General features: G+C 33.1%; 1 protein-coding gene across 3 annotated transcripts in view; it reads left to right on the plus strand.

Annotated features, from left to right (window-relative positions):
• Window positions 1-3,126: 3,126 nt before the first annotated feature.
• LOC140443299 (uncharacterized) overlaps window positions 3,127-22,854 on the plus strand; it is a 34,956-nt gene continuing 15,228 nt past the window's right edge. Inside the window, exon 1 of one of the 3 annotated variants that reach the window (XM_072534481.1) lies at window positions 3,127-16,032. The gene's annotated coding sequence lies outside the window, so the exon portion shown is untranslated. Of the gene's footprint in view, window positions 16,033-19,750; window positions 19,861-21,359; window positions 21,507-22,854 lie in introns of those variants that run through there. The other 2 variants (XM_072534482.1, XM_072534480.1) reach the window with 2 other exon arrangements.

Consider the following 22,854-nt stretch of genomic DNA (forward strand, 5'->3'; position numbering starts at 1 on the left):
ATACCTTTTAGATCCTTAGTATACCAGTATAAGATTTTTTTAGCTTTTTTTTAGTTGGTTGGGGTAAAATGTCTGCTTTTAAAACGTGTGAGGTTTACTTAACCACGTTTGAATTTATTTTTTTTTTTGTAAAATGTCAAATGGTATTTTTGCCTCGATACAATTTTTATTTCTATCAATCAAATATTATTTTCAATAATATATTTTTGTTTTTAGGTGATGGATCATCCGAAAAAAGCTAGAAGACCAGAAGAAGGCATAGCTTATCAGATGCTTTTACAGGCACTATTTGCTTTATCTGGAATCAAAAACTTCACCAACTGGACGATATCGAACGAAGTTACATCCGCGGGAAAATTCGATGATCTCGTATTTGAATCAGATGAAAAGTGTATGTTGTTACAAGCAAAAGTTAAAAGTGGTATGAGGTATACTAAAGATTTTATGACTGTAAGTCCAATTAAGAAAATATGTGAATTTAGTATAGCGATGTATTTATTATCGTATATAACTTTTAAGAAATCCTTTAAAATAACACGTAATTCCTTAATATTATGTACTGCTGCCACGCTGAAAGTTGCTGATATTATGGATGAATTACCTGCTAACGAATATTTGCAGCAAATATTTGGCAACAAGATATTGACGTATAAAATTAAAAATGAAGAAGAAATGGTTGAGAAGCTTTTAGACACAGTAGAACAGTTTAAGAATAACATTGATGATAAAGATAGCAACGAAGAAAAGAAACAATGGAAACGTTTGGTTATCGACAGGGAGGACATTAAATCATTCATGTCTTCTTTTGTTGTTGTTAACATTAAACTCAAGAAAATCAAATCGTTAATTAAAAGCAAATTAAGTGAGCTCAAGTATGAGTTTCCAGTATCATCATACGAATATGTTAAAGATCATGTAGAAGAATGGTCTAATTTATCACTTAACAACTTTGTGCCTATGACAAAAGACTATTTAATGTTTATTTTGTGTGGGGAACACAACCGAAATTTTCTTCAAAAGTTGGTCAATACTAAAATTTATTTTAAAGAAAGTTATCAGTTTAATTCAGATAATATTATATGTGTTCAAGTACACGATAATATTGCTATGCATCTAGTAAAAATTTTAAGAAGCATTCAAAAATCGGGAACGTCTTCCTTACCTCTAGAAGAAAACACATTATGTTTGATTCAAAAAATGGAAAATACATTTCATGAAATGAAATATACAATGGAATATAATGTTATATGTAATATGATAAACACATTTAGATGTGACAAAATTAAATACTTAATTGTTTCGTTTTTATCACTTAACGAAGATCAAACGTTAGAATTGTATAATAAGCTAGATGTGATTACTAAGGAAGACCCAAATAAAAAAGTATTTATAATCATTAAAGAACATTATTTGCAAAACAGTGAAATACTAGTCAAAACAATTAATGATAAAATATACTTTAATTCACTAGAAACTGATACACAACAATACATTTTAGGCAAAACAATTTCGTTTCAAGGAGAATTGGTAACATTCATGGATTTAATTAATAACACCAAAAGTATTAACTCTGAACTTAATGAAATTAAGATTGATGAATGTCTTAAAAAGATAATATTTAACGAAGAAAATTACTCGATAGGTTCTAATTTACAAACTCCATCAAAACCTGAGGAATTCTATGTTGAAAGAAGCCTAATAGCTAACTCGGAAATATTTCCGGAGACAAAGTTTTTCGAAAAAATAGACAAAAATATAGTTGTTGTTACAGGTCCACCTGGTGCAGGCAAAACAACTTTATTGAAACAAATTGTGTCACTCAAAAAACTTAAAGACAAATCAGATTCCAAATTGACGTGGATAATTAATATTGACTTAAAAAAGTCTAAAAAGTTTTTCCGAAATGCTATTGGGAAAACCTTGAGTGATCTATTGTGTTATAATGAAAATATAACTCCTAATAGCTCGCATTTAGCTCATTTCGAAAGAAAACTTATTGAGTCTATGAATAAAGTTTTGATTATAGACGGTCTTGACGAGAACTGCCCCGAAGATATCGAAAAAATACGAAACTTATTAGCAGATCATAATTCACTACAGGCTTTGAATATTTCTTTGGTTCTTATGGGTGCCAGAGATTACGATTTTATCTTAAAAAAACTAAGGAATTTGAATGATTGTGAATTAGTTAGACTATTACCATTTTCACCTAGAGATCAGTCTTCTTTTCTCAAAGGATATCTTAACAAACTAATACCTGCAAATAGTGAACATGATATATTTGAGAAGTTAACCAATTTTGCTCCTGCTTTTAAAGATATTTGTTCCACGCCACTATCGTTAAAAATGGTTTCTAAAATTATAAAAAATAAAATATCTAACGGTCGTTCTATCGGATCCTTATCAAAGGTTTTTTGTAATATTTCAAACGTATATGATTTCTATAATTGTTATTTAGAAGTAAGGAAAGACGAATTTGCACAAGATGACGATATATACCGTCAGGCGTTTGACAGGTATATATACTCGTTAAGAAAGTTAGCGGCCAACAATTTGTTTTCCCATAATCTTTTAAATTTACTTAATGTTGATGCTAGTTTTGAGATTGGTAAAGATGCTTTAAACGTTGGGGTATTAAGGGAATCACATGAAGGATATGAATTTGTGCATAAAACTTTTGAGGAATATTTTGCAGCAGAATTGCTATGGGATTGCCTTTATAAAAAGAAACTTAGTTCTGATGCATTGCTGGAAATTCTGAATACAGTATTTTTAAACTATCAGTATGTAGGTGTTTCTGATTTTTTTGAAAAAATTTTGGAAATTAATCAGAACAAAGATATTAAATCTCGGTTATCTGTGGAATACAACTTAGCACTTACTAAGGTAAAGTGGAGAAGAGATATATCACTGTTATGTGTTCGGAGATATCTCTGTATCGTTAAGTTAGTTTTTAGTAATTATACATTTTTTTCCGATGTTTTGAATATTGAAAGTATGTCTGAGGAAGCACCTTTACATATTTCGTGTCCTTTCCCATCTTTATACAACTACATCGTAAAAGAAGGGGTAGACGTTAATAAGGCTGACAAAAATAGTTTTACTTACATTACCTGTTTATAATATTGTAAGGTTTTATTGTATTCTTCACGTGCCGTATCATAATTATCCGGCGTTGGCGATCACCATTGTAAAGGCTTCTCGATCTTCTGCCACATGGAATAATTGTCCAGCATTTGATATCCGAGTCAATTCACGAATCTTTTTTAACCAATGAACCTATATTAGTCCTTCAACTCTACGGCCTTTTATTTTACCTTTAAGAATCAGTTGCAGTATTTTATATCGATTATCGCCCACTATATGTCCCAGATAAGACATTTTCCTGTGTTTAACAATCTTTAGCAATTCTCTATCTTTATTGACCCTCGCTAGTACTTTCTAATTAGTTTTTCTTGCTTTCCAAGGTATCTTCAGCATCCGTTTATGAATCCGTATTTGTGATGCTTCAATTCTGTTCATACTTAACACTTTTTCGTGTTCACACTTGTGTTGCATACAAAAGTACAGTCCAAATATAGCACTTAACCATTATTTGTCTTAGTTCTAAACTGAGATGATTATTGCAAAGAAATGTCTTCATTTTCATAAAAGTAGTTTTAGTTATAGTTGGTCGGTTGTTCCCAAATATGTAATTTTGTGAACGTTTTCAATTTAGACTCCATTTAATTGAAGCTCGGCATCTGGATGTGAGTTATGATTAAAAACTAAAAGTTTGGTTTTGTTTGCTGTTTATTTTAATGCCCATTTCCTCTCCTACTTCGTGAATACCATTAAGTAGAATTTGGATACCTTCAATAATTTCTGACAGAACTACTATATCGTCCGCTTATCTAATTACATTAAATAGTTCTCCGTTAATTTTGATTTATTTGACTGTCTCACAAGTGCATTCTTAAATAGCTGGTCCGAGTAAACATTGATCAATGTTGGGGACAAAATGCAACCTTGTTTGACACCTCGTTGTATGGATATTTATGGAGAAAATTACGTTTTTTTTACGTTTTAAAATTTTATTTTCATAACAAATGCAATCCTATGATCTAAAAACACCGACATAATAAATAAATAATCAAAACCGTTATCGACTTTATCGTGACAAATGAAAAGTATTCTTCATTTCGTATCGTATTATTTACATAGAAAGTATTGAAAAGTCGAAAAATTTTGCTAAAATAACAATTCAGCCAGTGACGTAGAATTTGGGAGGAGTCAACGATTCAAATGTCTTAGGCCTCTGGTAGTAGCCAGAAACGTTTCTTCTTCTTCAAGTGCCCTGTCCGTTGCGAACGTTGGCTATTAACATGGCAATTCTGATCTTATTTGCGGCGCTTCTGAATAGTTCGACCGATGTGAGCCCGAACCACTTCCTCAGATTTTGGAGCCACGAGTGTCTTCTCCTGCCTGGCCCTCGCTTACTGTCTATTTTTCCCTGGACAATCAATTGCAGTAGACGGTACTTATCGTGTCTCAATATGTGGCCTAGATATTCAAGCTTTCTTTGTTTAATTGTATTCACGATTTCTTTCTCCTTTCCGATTCTTTGGATTACCTCTGTGTTGGTGACATGTTCGGTCCAGGATATACGAAGAATGCGTCGGTACACCCACATTTCGAATGCTTCTAGTTTTCTCGTGAGCGTCTCCGTCAGCGTCCAGAACCAGCGTCCAGCGTCCAGCGTCCAAAACCGTTATCGACTTTATCGTGACAAATGAAAAGTATTCTTCATTTCGTATCGTATTATTTACATAGAAAGTATTGAAAAGTCGAAAAATTTTGCTAAAATAACAATTCAGCCAGTGACGTAGAATTTGGGAGGAGTCAACGATTCAAATGTCTTAGGCCTCTGGTAGTAGCCAGAAACGTTTGGTTAACATAATTTAGTAGGATGTACAGTATCTACACTTCCTGATAAGTATATATATATATATATATATATATATATATATATATATATATATATATATATATATATATATATATATATATATATATTGAAAGGAGTACGATCGTTTAAATTTAAATACACAATGTTAGTGAGTTCAAAATCTCACTGTAAATGAAAATATCGGTCAAGGAGAAAAAAACTATTTCAATCTTTTAATAAAAAACTATTCGTGCAGTAATTTCTGCACTTCTTCAGTTCTAATGATTGTAAAGTCATATAAAGATGTCAAACAATGTCAAATGCATAGGTTTTGGTGTTAAAAAATACATTTAGTAACTACAATAAAATTACAGTAAAAACACATTAAAATTTTTTATAGATTTTATACAAACTTAAAAAAGTGCCAAAAATGTCACAGTATGTTATATTATATTATATTATATTGTTTTCCTGTAACATACAGGAAGGTTATATGATAGATATGAAGGTTTTTTTTATTATACACCATATTTATAATTGATTGAAAAACTATTTAATATTTAAGTAGTTACAGTTTAGTTAACACACAAGTTAACAGAACAAAATTCATGCAGAGTGAAGTTTACCCCCCTTTGTCCCGTACAGGGGGTAACATACCATGCAGCGTTTACTATAGACCTTAACACTTTATACTGGAAGCGTTGGAGGATTGCAAGGTTAGAATTACTAATTGGTGCCCCATGCTGAATACGATATATCCATATGAGCTTGAGGATCGCCTTGTATATAAGCAGTTTGTTCATCATTTAATCTTCGCTTATCCACTGCTGGACATAGATCTCCCTCATAATTTTCCATCTATTTCGATCTTGTGCCTCTTGCATCCAATTCCTATGACAACGTTTTAGATCGTCAGTCCAACGTGTTGGTGGACGACCTCTGCTTCGGTAGGCATCATCTCTTGGTCTCCATTCCAGTATCCGTTTTGTCCATCTATTATCTGTCATTCGAGCCACGTGACCTGCCCAGTTCCATTTCAGTGTTGCTACTCTCTCTACTGCATCAGCCACTCCTGTTCTTTGTCGTAGCTGGCGATTTGGGATCTTGTCTCGTAGTGAAACGCCTAACATAGCACGCTCCATCGCCCTTTGACACACACGGATCTTTTGAACTGTTCTCCTTGTCATGGTCAACGTTTCCGCAACGTAAGTTAACACTGGCAAAACACACTGATTAAACGTTTTGCTTTTAAGGCATATTGGTATATCAGACGATTTGAAAATATGGTTCAGCTTGCCGAAGGCTGCCCAAGTCAGTCTTATACGACGGAGAAGCTCAACGGTTTGGTTATCTTTTCCTTTAGATATATTTATTTTCAATTCCCCTTCTAGCGAGGAAAGGTAGAGCTGATTTAAAAGTTCTTTGGCCTCATCTATCCTATCAGCTATTAGTACAATATCATCTGAAAACCTTAGATGGCTAAGCTTTTCTCCATTTATGTTTATGCCCTTGTCGGCCAGTTTTGCCCTTTTACATATATATTCCAAAAGCGTAGTGAACAGTTTCGGTGATATGGTGCCCCCCTGGCGTACTCCACGTTGTATCGGGAATTTCTGGGTTTGACGATCACCCACTCTAACACTGGCTGTTGCGTTTTGGTATATGTGTTTAATTATATTTATATAGCAGTTTGTTATCCAATGTTAATTTAGAGTTTCGGCCAATTAACCAGTATATATGTCTAAATTTAATGTCCAGTTTGTTTTCTTTTGGTGAAGATGTACTTCTGCCAGGTTAGTCGTTTGTCAAGATGGATATCTAAGTATTTTGGGTCGTTCGCCTTACTTAATTGCTTGCCATTGAGTGTGAACGGAGGGCATCCACCTCGTTTTATTGTGAAGGTTACATGGGTTGACTTGGTCTCATGTACTCCAATTCGCCATTTTTTTAGTTAAATTTCAATTTTATTTAGGTTTTCTTGTAAATTTTTTGATGCTTTTGTGCCCTGGCTTATAGTGTCGTCTGCAAAAGTAGCAATGTTTGTGTTACTGCTGGATGGGAGGTCTGCAGTAAACATCAGAAATAAAATAGGTCCCAGTATGCTTCCTTGTGGAACACCTGTTTTGATAGAGTGGAGCTGAGTGTATTCATCGTGCTGCTTTACCAGGAGGTATCTATCTAATAGGTAGGATTTTAGGAGTGGAAAGAAAGGATATGGTAATTGTTTATTTATCTTATAAAGTAGGCCTTCATGCTAAACCTTATCGAAGGTTTGACTGACGTCTAGGGAGGCTGCTGAGAGATATTTTCCAGCGCGTAGGAATTTTTTTTATGATTCTGTGCACCTGCTCGATTGTCCCATGCTTTAGCCTGAAGCCGAGTTGGTAGTCCGGAATAAGTTTAGTTTCTTCTAAATTTGGAATCAATCTTATTAATAGAAGGTTTTCGCATACCTTTGATAGAATCGGAAGCAAACTAATAGGTCTCTAGGATTTTAGGTCTTCCGGTTTTTTCCAAGTTTTGGTGTTTCATAGATTCATAGTTTCATAGATTATCCTAATCTATGAAATTTTCCATTAACTCGGAAAGTAGCCTGTTTTGATGATGGCGTTGAAAATGCGTTGCAGATATTTGTAATCTTTTGTTATACATTCTTGCAATAACTTGCCACTTTTTTGGTTTTATATTTTTCATAATCATATTTCTTATTTCTGCCAGCGTGAAGTCAAATGCACACAAGTAAGAGAGGGTGGTTTTAGTTGGTAGGCAGGATAAAAGATACCTGAATCTTTGGTACTGCTATCTTTAGTACTTTAAATAAAACTAAAACCCAAATTTTAGGGACTCAAAATGGAGGTAACATAAAAAAATTTCCCCTCAGACAAATTCTGGGTACGCCACTGGTTATGCAAGGAACACTAATGTTTATAAATACTAAAATAATTAACTAAAAACGCCTAAATAGGTTTTTAAAACTAAATAGGTTTTTTATAGATATATTACTTACTAGAGTGTAAATTTTATGATATCGTACTTTCAAAATAAAAGTTGCAGTATGTACTATTCTGTAACTCTATAAGTTTCAGCATGACCGGTTCAAAGTTCAAACCGATAACATTCCTATTAAATTTTGTTGTAATCTGCCAAAGTGTTGTACAAAGTAATTGATATGGCAACCCTGTTAGTATAACGTTTCGTTTGAAGCGTTTCGAAGCCGAACGTAAAGCTATCTATTGATGATAAATACTACCATTGCTTCAGATGGAGCCATCTCCCTACATTACAATTTGAAGGCGGCAGTTCAAGACATAATTCTTGTTTAACGAGATTTTTCATATGTTTAGGAAAAAATATTTAACGTTTTATTGCAAATATTTTCCACTTTTACAGTTTTATATATGTTGTTATTAAAAAAATTTTCGGTTTCTTACCGGTAACTTTATTATAAGCCGAAAAATATTATTTTTTCCTATTGGGGCAAAACTGTAAATTCAAAAATTTTCAAAAAATTCATAAGTATTTCTTATAATCATATCTTGATGCTGTAAAAAAAATTAACAAAATCCTATGTTTGGTTTTCCCGCTTTATACTTGGAAAAAAGTAGTTTTTTTGAGTTTTTTCAAAAACGAAAACATGAAGTCTGTTTAAAAGTTGTCAAAATACTTCTAGTCATCACAAATACCTTCTCAAATTTTTTCAAATTTTTTGAATTTGGGGTTTGTCTTTTGGGGGGTGCAGATCAACCTTAATAAGTAAGTCCAGTTGAAGCGGGGCTTCTAAGAAGTTATGAATCTTGCTAAAACTCGGGATCAGGTAGTTAAAGGAACGCATTAATGTTTCTGTTTTATTATTTGATTTAGTTTTTAGTTCTAAATATAAAACTGGAAGCACTGTTTTCGATTCACCATTGGATATATATTAGCTATGTTGGTTACTTCGTGTCCCATTTTTTTTAAGGTTTTCTTTTAAAGCATCTTTATTTGTTGACTGATTGATATTATGAAGCACAACTCGAAATGTTCTTTCTTTCTTTGTTGAGTAGTTATAGTAGTGAGTTTTTTCTCATTGAATGCGTTGGTTGTATTTTGGTAATTGTTAAAGGTTGTGGACTAGATTTTTGCTTGGTCATCATAAAGGTTAGGTGTCCCAATAGAGATACATTATCACAATGGGGCTATTGCTTCTAATAAATGTCTAAGAGGTTATACTAACTTTGAGTCAGTAGCCACTTAATTGTTTGTTTTAATTATTTAACGTCTTCAGAACAGTTTCCCATTTTTTCTCCTGATTTCTATGGCTTTTTTTGAAATAATTTTATATTAATATGACGCGTGTAAAAAAGAGATCATCATCATCATTGGCTTTTACAACTCTTCGTGAGTTTTTGCCGCGTTTACTATTGCCTTCCATTGATTCCGATCCTGTGCTATTATTTCCCATGGCCTTACTTCCATCTTCTCCAGGTCTTCCCTGACTGCGTCTTTCCACCTTTTTCTAGGCCTTCCTGTCGATATTCTACCATCTGGTCTTTCCCAAAACACATTGCTAATCAGTCTGTCGTCATCACTCCGTACCACGTGGCCTGCCCATCTTAATCTATTGGCTTTTATGTATCTTACGATGTTTCCTTTCCCGAAGAGAGTCTCTATTTTATTGTTGTATCTGCTCCTCCATTCATTTGTCACGCTGTCCCTGCAAGGACCATATATAATTCGCAGGATTTTGCGTTCCCATACTGATAGCTTATTGATTTCTTTCTTTCTCAATGTCCATGTTTCACTTCCATATGTCACTGCTGATCGTATTATGGTTTTGTACATTTGGATTTTGGCACGCCTTGAGAGAAGCTTTGACCTCATTAGATGTTGAATGGCAAAAAATGATTTATTCCCCGCCTGTATTTGTATTTCAACCTCCCGTTCTCCTGTGTTTTCACTGGTAATTGTTGCTCCTAGGTATTTGAATTCTTTGACCACCTCAAAATTATGATCGTTTATGGTAATGTTTTGTCTTATTCGCTGTCGTTCCTTTTTTGATACGACCATGTATTTAGTTTTTTCTTCGTTTATTTTCAGGCCTACGCTTAGTGTTGCTTCTTCAAAGTTCGATACTATATCCTTAACTTCCAGTGTTGTCTGTGCTACTGCATCTACATCATCTGCAAATGCGAGAATAATCTTTGCTCCTCTGGCAGTTATGTCTGGTTTGACTCTGGTATAGATTTTTCGCATTGCATATTCCAATGCTAGGTTAAATAGTAATGGGGACAGCGGGTCTCCCTGTCTGAGTCAGGTGCTTATGCCGAAAGCCTTTGAAGTTTTGCCTCCTATTCTAATTTGTGCAAAGGAATTGTTGACACACATTCGCGCAATCATGGTCAGCTTCTTTGGTACGCCTAACTCCATCATTGCACTCCACAGTTTTAAGCGATCTATGGAATCATATGCTTGTTTGAAATCTATGAAGATCTGGTGTACTTCTTTATTATATTCCCAATACTTTTCTAGCATTTGTCTGATAGTAAATATTTGGTCGATTGTTGATCTTCCAGGCCTAAAGCCGCATTGGTAATCGCCAATAATTTCCTCTGTATATGGCAGTAATCGTTTTAGTACAACTAAAGCTAATATCTTATATGTAGTACCGATTAGTGAGATTCCCCTGTAGTTGCCATATGTATCCTTTCTGCCTTTTTTATGTATTGGCACGATAATACAGCCACTCCATTCTTTTGGCATTATTTCTTGTTCCCAGGCTTCTTTCATTAATTGGTGTATTTTAGTTCTAAGTTCATGCCCTCCTTTTTTAATCAGTTCTGCATCAATATTGTCTAGTCCCGGGGATTTGTCATTTTTTAGGGTTTCTATCGCCGTGATAATTTCTTCCAGGCTTGGCGGGGGTACTTCTATCTCGGCCGTTTGGTAGGTACTCACAATTTGCTTTATTTTCATCCGCGTCTACCTGGACATTTAGAAGACTTTCAAAGTATTCAGCCCATCTTTCGATTATTTTATTTTCAGCTGTAATCATTTGTTCATTTTTATCTCTCACAAAGTTCGGTGTTCTTATATATGCACCTTTCTTATGTTGTCTTACTTCTTTGTAGAATTTTTTATTTTGCTTGCTTCTGTGTTCACGTTCTACTTTTTCAATTTGTTGTTGTAAATGTTGTCTCTTTTTTCTCCTTACTGTTCTTCTGGCTAAGGCTCTCTCTCTATTGTATTGTTTACGCTTTTCATCCGTCGGGTTTGCTAGGTAGTGGATTCTTCTTTTGTTTGCTTCTTTTAAGGTATCCTCGCATTCTTCATCAAACCAATTATTTTTTTTGCTTTTCTCTTCCGACCTATACACTTCTCTGCTGTTTCTGTAATGATCGTTTTAATGGAGTGCCATTTCTGGTCTATATTTTCTCTTTCATTTTCTTTCGTTTCCAACACCTGGAATCTGTTTCTCAATTCTAGTTGGTATTGTCTCTTTCCCTCTTCTTCTTCCAATTTAGACACATTCCATCTTTCGATCTTCATCTGTTTGTCTGTTGTTTGTGTTGAGATTCTAGTTCTGAGCTTGGCCTTTACTAGGAAATGGTCTGTATCACTATCTGGTCCCCGTCTAGTTCTTACGTCTATTATACTACTGGAATGCCTCCCATCAATTAATACGTGATCAATTTGGTTCCTCGCTCTTCCATCATTTGATCTCCATGTTACCTTATATATGTTTTTCCTGGCAAATTGGGTGCTTTTGATAATCATGTTGCACCCTGCTGCAAACTCAATTGGTAATGTCATGTAGACTCTGATTTCCAGCTACCGGCCTTATGTGTTCTTCTTTGCCTATTTTTGCGTTTAAGTCCCCTAATATTATTTTGATGTCATGTTTTGGGGCTTCCGTGTATAATCGGGTTAGGGAGTCATAGAATTCTTCCTTCTCTTCCTCTGCTGCTTCTTCGGTTGGTGCATACACTGAGAATATCGATAGATTGAACCATTTGCCTTTTATTCTTATGCTACAGACTCTATCATTAATTGCTTTGAAATCTAGTATAGCAGATTTAATCCTTTCGCTTATTACAAAACCACACCCTCTTTCATGACGTGTTTCATGTCCAGACCATAACACTATTGACTTCTCCATTTGGATTGTCCCAGACCCAGTCCATCTGACTTCTTGGATTGCAGTCACATCGTATTGTAGTTCTTCCAGCTGTTTTATTGCTCTTGTGGAAATTCCAGGTCGATACCAACTTAGTACGTTCCATGTCCCTAATAGAGTGTCCTTTATTCGTAGCTTACGTCGTTTGTCCTGATAATCTATCCTATTCCGAGGCAATAGTATTCGTTTCGTAGCAGTGTATTTTTCCGCGTATGGATCGCTGGTCCATAGCACAACCCCCAACTTGGAGGACCAGAACTTTCTGTCTGGGTTTATTCCCATAGCCGATATGTTCCAGTTTTAAGGCGACAGAAACTCGCCTTTCACCCTCTCTCGTCAGCTACATGACGCACACCCATTGTGCGCCATGTACCCAGTGGTTACGCGGCATATTGCCTTCGAGGACGTGAGAGTAGGATTTGTTGGCAGAGCTGAGTTCTATTCCTAGAACTTCCGACTTTTTCGTCAGAAAACAGTGGACGTTTCTCAGAGTTTTATTGCAGTGTGAGCATCGACAACTCGTACTGCCTCCGAGGTCCTTTACCAACCTTTAACCACCGTAAAAACGAGATGCATGACTAGAAATAAGAGATTTACCTTCGTGTTAATAATTGTCAGTTGACTCTGTCTCTTGAGGCAGTATAATGTTTATTTTAAAAGTTTTACTGTGTAGTAAATCGGTAGACTATGGTTTATTTCTTAATGGTTGTTGCATAGTACTTATTTTCAAGTTAACGGTATTTCTTTTCTAAAACTTTTGTTTTCGTCGGAGATCTGATCACTTTATTTGATGTTAGAAACGGATTGTCTATATCCTTCATGATTTGCATATTTTAGTTCGTCCCGTATTACAATACGTATCACAATTTTTTTGTTTTTTTTTAACCATTTTACGAAATATTTAAATTAACATTGTTTTTTATTCCTTGTGCTTTGTAAATCTGGGCTATTAGACCAGGGAAATAATCAAAAAAAGTACCCTGTTTGTGACACTCGTTCAACCAGGTAACCGACAGTTGTTTTGAGTAGTATGCACCTCTATATGCATAGCAATTTTTTTTTTAATAATTTGGGAGTTATTTCAAGACGAAAATGATTCTTATGATGTTTATGTAAAACGCTTATTTTAAACGTAAAGGGCAAATAAACTCTAAAATAACAGATCTAAACATCAGATGTAAAAAAAAATACAAGATGAAAGCTTAAGTCAATTCGTTTAAAAATTCTCAATTTCGTTTTGATGTTATATTACAGAAGTCAGTTTAAAATATACATAAACAACCTTTGCGTTTCAGAATATATAGACTTGATGAACGTCCAAACTTAACGTTTGAAACACATTGTTTATTTCTTACCACAATCTTAATCTTATTTTAATCGGAAGAATAATATCATGGTGCGAAATTACAGTAAAAGTATAATACGGGCACTTGCTTAATATATAAAAAAGAATAAATAGTTCCAACACAAATGAAATTTTTTATTTGTTGAAAAATTGTTATAAATAAACAGCTTCCCAGGTACACTGTGGGTAAACTTTTTACTGTAATTTATTAGTTACAAGTTAAAACCTTAAAATATGTTCTTTCAGATGACCCTAATTAATTTAATTTAAAGTACTAATTGGATTTCTTAATTGTTATAAACAAAGCTGCTATCAATTTATAAAAAAAAGGTACTTACTTCATCCCAAAGTGTCCTAGGACAATTTTTTTCCTTTTTAATTTGTAGAAAATTCAGGCTGTCAAAATATGAAAAAATCAGTTTTTGTAGTAAATGGTTAAAAAATTATTCTAATTGTTTATAAGCAAAAACTGACATGTTTTTCCGAAATTATTTTGCAATATTTAAAATTATTTTTTCTCATTTTTTTTTAAATAATAATAATAGAATAAATCTTCTTCTTTTAGAATCTATCCGTATATTCAATATACCTATTTAATTTTCTGACTTATTCGCTCCGTGCGTGACTGACGCAACACCTACCGCCTTCATCTGACTATTTTGGACCTACCAATTATCAGGTTAAACATATGACATATGTTTGACATTGTTAAATACAGGCGAAATTGACAATTATTAATAATTAACTTTTTAATTATATTTTTTCAGTTTATGTACAAAATAAATGTAGTTTTAAAAACTGGGTTTCTCAAAATTCATCATAATATATCTTTTTAACCCCAAACGGAAAAGAAAGGGAAAAATCTAGTACTGGCAAATCAAGTTTTTCACGTGAAAGAGCATATAATTAAAAACAGTAATAGTAAAAGGTATGATATAAAAGCTAAAGTCATCGGGCACTCTGCAGTTAGCTTGAAGCCTTATAAAATATCATTTAAGGTAAATTATTTAAATATTTTCTATTTCAATTGCATAAAAATGAGATTATGTGATATTTACTTTTTCATATTAATAGCACGGATCCATCTTTTTCTTTTCTCTAATTTATATGCAATCTTTGGGAACCTATAAAAACTACACTTCCTATTTTTGCTATTATTACAATTAAATACGCAACATGTATTTGCACACATTTTTGATAAAATTTATGCGTAAAAAGATTCCATGATTCCAATTTTGTCATATTTCGCCGCTACGCACGCTGGCATCGTTTCAAGGTACCCCTACCATGGTCACGCACGGAGCGAATATTGTTGCAAAAAAAATTAACTTTGGATAAACAAATTAAATAACTTTTAAATTCTTTAATCGATCAACTTAAAATTTTGATCTTATTTTAAAAACCACAGAACCCAATATTGTGTGTTATATAAAGGTTATAAGTTTATTTTAAAAAAAGTTATTAACATTTATAAAAAACCGAAATTTTTGACTTATTTTGCAACTTTCTAAGCAACAAATAAGGATAGGAACGTTTCGAAAACGCCATTTTTAAGGGTTTTATACGTCTTATAAGTTTATTTTCTTTTCAAATTTGTTTCAAACGCTTTATTTTTTGCAGATAGACAAAAAAAGCGAATATTTACGGTTTTTTGACCTTAATTTGTTAATAATTAATTAAGTCCAAATAATCAACTGCAGGAAACATATATGTCCTTGTTATAGAGGTCCATACTACTCAAAACATCTACCGTTTGCTTGGCCGGACGAGTGTCACGAAAAAAAGCTTATTTCCCTGGGCTATATCTCCTCTGGTTATCTTCATGCGGCATATTGAGATTGCGTGTATATCTATTGATTCGAAATAATAAAAAAATATGTAAGGGCTTTAAAATTTCTTTATAGATCTTTAAAAATATAAACATAATAAAATTAGCAATACATTTTATAATAATTATCTTATCTTCAACTTAAACTGAGGCGCAGTGTATTACAATCAAAATAAATATTACACCTATTCTTATTTAAGCTTTATTAGTGTATCTCAGTCTTTTTTTACTGTTGTATTTTTACTTTGTATATAAAATTATCTTAATATTATCAAATACTTCGAATAAAATTATTTATGTTAGGTTAAGGAATCACTTTTGGCGGTTTGTATTTTACCACCCAATCAAATAATTTTAGTGATAATCTTGTGATAATGAAAAATATAATGTTTCTGTATAATTTGAAGTTATTCGAACTAATATTAATAATTATCTCATATCCTCGTATTGTTTGATTTTAGAATAAAACTATGTTATCAAACGTTCTTGCGTTTTATTTATTTTGTTTTAGAAAAAAATGCAATCGAATAGTTCAGCGAATTATGAATAATATATATTAAATTCGACGAATTTTTATCATCGATCTTGGACTTCAAACTCATTCGTGTTTGGTGGCAACATTCTAGTTTGTTATGTGTTGTATTCAAGTCCGTATTTACATGCTTTAAATAATTGTTGAAACAACCGTTGAATTTAATTCGTGAGAGTTAATTTATCTATTATCGACGTACGTAGCTGCACTGGTTACTAGAAAATGTTGACGCCTTCTTTTTAATAGAGTAAGTAAATTGTGGATTAAAAATATACTTGTAGTAAGTCTAGAACTTAAGTAATCTGTATGGTCACTCCAATCTAAATTACCTTCTAGAAAGATTCCTAATAGTTTAACACTATTACTTGAGATATACTTTCAATCGGAACTAAAAATCAAATTCTGATTTTTCTCTTCATTTAGCTTCAACCCATTATGTACAAACCAGTTTTTTGCTTTCTAAGTATCACTATCTATTTTAATTTTTAAATTTTGTTGATGAATATCAGTAATAATGGGAGTTGTATCAATTGCGAAGCAAACACATTTTATAGCAAAAGTATAGTGAAATAAATCGTTCAAATAAATAAGAAACAAAGTGGGTCCTAATATCGAACCTTGAGATACCCCATATTCGACAGTGTTAAACTCAGAATAGCTGTTACTAAGAAAAACTTCCTGTTTTCTATTTGTTAGGTATGATTTATAGATTAAGAGCGTTTCCCCTAATACCGCATTTACGCATTTTTTCCAACAGCAATTTTTGCGAAACACAGTCAAAAGCTTGACACAAAATGACCTACCTTTAAGCCATCAACTAATCTCTCACAATTTTCTGTTTAGCTAGTGTAGTGCTACACTTTTTTCTAAAATCATATTGATTACAGTGAAGTATTTTGTGTTTTTCTAGATCTTCTATCAAACGAACATTTAGAATACTCTAAAAAAAATTTGCCGAAAATGGGAATGATTGAGATGGACGATAATTTGAAATTTCATCTAACGCTCCCTTTTTGAATACTGGTAGCACTTTTGTTACTTTTAATACATCTGGGAAAATCCCTTTAGTAAGGCAATTATTATAAAGTATAATTAATTTGTCAATAATTATAACGATTGTTTCCATAATAATTTTTTTGTTTAAGAAATAAAAATCCGTGCAATGTAAATTTTTCAATCTATGCAAAAAATTTCTGATTTCAGTATCACTAACAGGTAATAAAAATAAAGAGTCGCTAGGAGAGTGTACCTTTATCTTTCAAAAAATCTATGGCTACGCTTTCATTTGTAGAATTAAAAGAACTTCTAATATGTTTAGCTACTGAAGTAAAGTAATTATTGAAATCGTTTGATGTAATCACGCTTGGACAGACTTTTTTATTTTGAAATTTATTTCTGTGATAATTTATAACTCTCCAACTGTCACGAGATATATTTTTCGAATTGGACAAGAAATTCTCATAAGCCAGTTATTTATTTAATGATATTGTTGATTTATAGTGCTTCTTAAACTTTTTATACTCACTATATTCCTTTGTAACATCAGCAATTATCTTGTCCGTGAAAAAATTTTCTCGCATTACTCTTAGTTCATCATCAAACCAAGAAATTGGAGCTTTACTATGAGTTCGTGATTATTTTTTTGGAAAATTATTTTCAGTTAACTTTACATCCATTTCGGTAATAAATTGAGCTAATTCTGTTGCTGTTTTAAGAGAAACAACTGAAGCCCAGTCAACGTTATTTAACGACTGTTTTAACATCAGGATGCCATTACATGTTATATGTCTTCTGTATGTATTCGCACTATGACTTTTTTCAGATTTTATTTTTAAGTAGAGAAATTGAGCAAGATGATCAGAAATACATGGGTCCACAATTCCACAACCAACTATCTCACTAGATTCTCAACTAGACTAACCTCGTCAGAGTTTGCTAAAGATTTTTGTTTAATATTGTAGCATTTGCAAATCCCCTCATATATATTTAAAATATCAAAGAATAATCTTAGTGTATTTCTGTTTCCTTTCGTACAAGTTAAAACACCGAATCTTTCAATTTCCTTTTATTAGAGTTAATGTACTTAAACCATTTAATAGTTTGTTTATATTTCACAGATGTGTTTTTTCTCGGCATTTCTTTCAATCGAAACCGCCTTGGGATTTTTGTGCGTCAAGAAATAGAAATTTAACCGTATATGTTTTGTTTACACTAAGTTGGGAAGCGAATGATTTTTAAGAATCACTTTACTCTCGCTGAGGCGTTGTCATCGTTGACAGCTGCTTTCAGCGTTATATCCAAATTTTTTATGGAATTTGAAATATTTTGTTATTTTGTGTCCCTTTTGATGGAAAATAAGTAGCAGTAGAGTTAATAGAACCAGTTTAATCAGTTCAATAAGTAGTTGCAGTTAAAGTAAAATTTGAAATATTGCCATTGTGTCCAGCTGTACCTATTCCTGTTTTTTAAGAAGCCTAGTTTCCAAAGTTTGTGTTCGAGTGCCCCAACTTCCAACCTCAATAATTCGCAGTGTGATATGCAGTTTTTTTGTTCGTGTGTCGAGAGATTCCCAGTCCAGTTCTCCCAGAAATTTTCAAGTCCAGTATGCCCAGTTTTCGACCTCAGAAATGTAAAGTAGAGAAATTTAGTGAAAATCGAGGTAACTTATTGTTTTAAATTTCAAAGTAACGATAGACAGTTTTTTCTAACTATAATAATTGCTTTCATCATTTAAAAAAATGGTTCTTTACTTGTAATAATTTTTTATTTGCCACAGTTTATAGCCCAGTAACATTTGTAAGTTTTGGAGCAACAGAGTTTTTAAATGAATAGGACATTATGTAAGTTTTTTCTTCTTTATTATTTTGGTATAAATCTCTGTAACTATTAATATAGTATTTTTTTGTGCCATCTGTATTTTTGTAACTGTTTGTGGTGACACAACAATAAATGTTTGATTTATTTCTCTAAACCATTTTTAATTATTAAAAAAAAAGTTTATAACCCCTTTTTTGAGTTTCATTTAAAAAGATATATTTTTCATTTCGAATAATTATTTAAATAGTTACAAGTAGTTGTTGTAATCGTTATAATTTGACACTTCGAAGCGGCGTGGATTTTAAATTGCTAGAGGTCCTTCCTGTTGTTTGTTTTGTTTGTCCATTTGTTCCAGGAGATTCATGTCAGTACCCCTTTGTTTCTTTTTTGTAGTTGCCCCAATCCAACCCCATTGCCATTCAACTTATCCACGACCCAGCTCTCCAAACAAACCCTGAGTGCCGTTCGCACAAGTATCGTTTATTTTTCTTGCCCTATCTCTACCCCAGTAGTTTCTGTCCCCAATTTTCAACCCCCCATAATAATACCCTATGTGGTAGTAGGGTATTATTGGCAAAAAATATTACGTTACAATATAAAATGGTATCGACAGAATTGTTTTTTAAGAGGATCCTATTTACAAAAAACTTAGATACCACTGCGCTCTTTGGCCAAACATCCTTGTTCCAAGCTCTCTTTAGATCTTCTTGATCAATGGTGACCTTCATGGAATTATATGGACTTCAGGAAATGATACAGCTCACATTTTATGTAAGTCATCAGGGGTTGTTTGCGGTTTAAGACGAGTAACATGCAGGGACACAAATTTTGGAACGGACCCCACCCATTTTTCCATCTCATTTCCACCAATTAAATATTGACGGCTACGTTTCCGACGATTCTGAGTAAACCACTCATCTCTCTTAATTTAACCATCACCATATATAACCTGTGTCCCTCTTGTAAAAGGTTTCTGAGATGATCGCTAAGGATTTATGCTGAAGTTGTCATAAGAGCAGATTGGACATTCCACTAGTGGTATCATGTTTTAATGATTTTTTAAGCTCTTTGGATTTAGTAGTTTTAGTTTAATTCTTTCGTCCCCATTCTAATATCAATATTTTTATTGATTTCTTAAATTTTTTTTCCTCGAGTCGAAAAATCAGCAAAACTGAAATGGACCTTAGCGTATTCATATGGGAATTTACATAAGAAAATGTAACGTCCTACAGCACGTTTTCTAATAAACTTACACAAAGTAATTAAACTAAGTAGTTAATTAAGTTTCAATTTTTTCATTGTCTAGGCACTTTTGGAAATACATTTTCATTATGCAAAAAATGGAATTTTCATCACCCGGGCATTAATTTTTGATGCTCCAATAGGGACGTCCTGTTTTTGAAATGTCATAGCGGCCATTTTGAAAATGGTAGAATGGTCCCTTGTTGACGTTTGTATTTGATTTGGAAGTTATCCTAAAATTTTATGTTAATAATTGTTCTTTTGTGAATACCTATCGTGCATTACGTGAAAGTTATGGACCAAATCATCGTCCTGATGTGCGTGTAATTCGTCGAATCGTGGAAAAGTTTAAACGTGAATTTACTCTGCACAATACGGAACCACCAACTAGACGCCAAAATGCAAGAACTCAGGAAAATATTGCTGCTGTAAGAGCCAGTGTAGCGGAGAATGCAAATGTGTCCATAAATCGTCGTTCTCAAGAACTTGGACTCACCAGAATGACAACTTGGCGAATTCTGAGAAAAGATTTAGGCCTACACACTTACAAGATCGTTCTGACTCAAGAACTGAAGCCACTTGACAATCATAAGCGTCGTTTGTTCGCTGATTGGGCTCTAGACAAACTCGAAAATGATGGCGATTTTTTTTTTAAATAATCTTTTCCGATGAAGCTCATTTTTGGTTAAACGGCTTTGTGAACAAGCAAAATTTTCGTTTTTGGAGTAAAAATAATCTACATGAGATTCTTGAGAAGACTTTGGTACGGTTTATGGTATGATGGGATCATCGAACCTTATTTTTTCTAACATGGTGTAACAGTTAACGGTGAAAGGTATCGAACGATGATAACGGATTTTTTGTGGCCTCAGTTGGATGAAATGGATTTGGATGGCATGTTTTCCAAAAGGACGGTACCCAATGTCACACTACTGCCCCAACCATTGATTTATTAAAGGGAAAGTTCCCGGAAACATTGATTTGTCTTGATGCCAGAGATCCAAGAATTCAGCAACTTCGACCAGATGCTGCAACAAACCATAATCTATTGAAGACTTAAAGAGGAACATAGAGCACACCATTCGTGAGATTAATGTGGATATTTTGCATAAAGTGGCCGAAAGTTGGGTTCATCGGATTCGCTCCTGCAAACGTAGTCGCGGTGGACATTTGAATAATGTGTTATTCGGAACATAATTGTTATCTATTATATTTTGCAATATTTTTTTTTATTTACAGCAATTTTGACCGTTTTCGTTTAAAAAAAAAAACATCAGGACATTCTTATTGGGAGACCACTTATATTGATTCACCTGCAATTTGTATGTTCAGTGCTTTTTAGTGTTTCGTTGGCTCGAATGTTATAAATGTTTAATTGTCGAACGTGATAATGTTCGAGAATGTAGAACGTGTTTTGTAGAGGTAATGATTTGTAAGTATTTCAAAAATAAAGTTTATAAAGAATATCATTATTAATATGATACAATTTATTTATCAATTGATAACAATGTGATACTATTTTATCGGCACGTTATCATTACTTAAAACATTATCAATTTAATTTTTCTGACTTTCACACGTAACATGGTTTAGTTCTTACAAGCAATTATAGCTGAGTGTGCTAGAAAATGAAATAAAATTAGAAAAATTTACTATTAAACGGTAAGAAACAAACTTTTAAAAACACAGAGGGAGTATTTAACTTTTTTTTTATCACCAACGTCATGATCACTATATTTTTCTGAGTATACTCTATTCTAATTCTTATTTTGTTTATATTAGCAATAAATAGCTGTTTAGATTATCTAAAAAAAGTGATACTTTTAAAACAATGAATTATATTTCAGGAAAATTTTTCACACCTCAGTTCATGGTGCCTATGTACTTTACAGCCTTTTCTCAATAGTCTCAGATTGTTACGTTATTATATATATATATATATATATATATATATATATATATATATATATATATATATATATATTAGTTTCGAGTTTCTTGAACCGTACTATATTTAATATAAAATTATTATTTCTTGGGTTTAGGTTCAATAAAATATATATTACATGTGGAACTAGCTTTATTTTCCATAGCAATCAACGTTTCGGCAGGAAACCCTTGCCTTTGTCAACATTCTAAAATGTACATGTATAAGAACAAACAGTTATTGTAAAATATTTATATATTGACTTACCAAAACGTAAAACGGGACACAGACATTAATGAACTGACAAATAAAAGTTGATATCTGATATCTCATGGTTTACTGTCATTAGTATATAATTATTTTTATATGAGCGTATCATTGATGTTTTCGAAAAAGGTAAAGTGGAGATATGTTATGACTTTAAGAGTTTTTCTTCTTCTTCTTCAAGTGCCCTGTCCGTTGCGAACGTTGGCTATTAACATGGCAATTCTGATCTTGTTTGCGGCGCTTCTGAATAGTTCGACCGATGTGAGCCCGAACCACTTCCTCAGATTTTGGAGCCACAAGTGTCTTCTCCTGCCTGGCCCTCACTTACTGTCTATTTTTCCCTGGACAATCAATTGCAGTAGACGGTACTTATCGTGTCTCAATATGTGGCCTAGATATTCAAGCTTTCTTTGTTTAATTGTAATCACGATTTCTTTCTCCTTTCCGATTCTTTGGATTACCTCTATGTTGGTGACATGTTCGGTCCAGGATATACGAAGAAAGCGTCGGTACACCCACATTTCGAATGCTTCTAGTTTTCTCGTGAGCGTCTCCGTCAGCGTCCAGGCCTCCACACCTTACAGTAAGATCGGAAAAATGTAGCATTTAACTAGACGTAGTTTTAGGGGAAGAGACAAATCCCTGCTTATGAGGAGCTTTTTCATATTGCTAAATGCTGCTCTAGCTCATTCTATTCTCGCCTTAATTTCTGTGGCCTGTTTCCATTTTGCATTTACGTTGGTGCCAAGGTACACATAAGATTCTACATGGTCAATTAGTATGTTACTTATCCGTAACTGTCGAGCAGGCTGTTGC

Source organism: Diabrotica undecimpunctata, chromosome 6, assembly GCF_040954645.1.
Source record: "Diabrotica undecimpunctata isolate CICGRU chromosome 6, icDiaUnde3, whole genome shotgun sequence".
Taxonomy (NCBI): domain Eukaryota; kingdom Metazoa; phylum Arthropoda; class Insecta; order Coleoptera; family Chrysomelidae; genus Diabrotica; species Diabrotica undecimpunctata.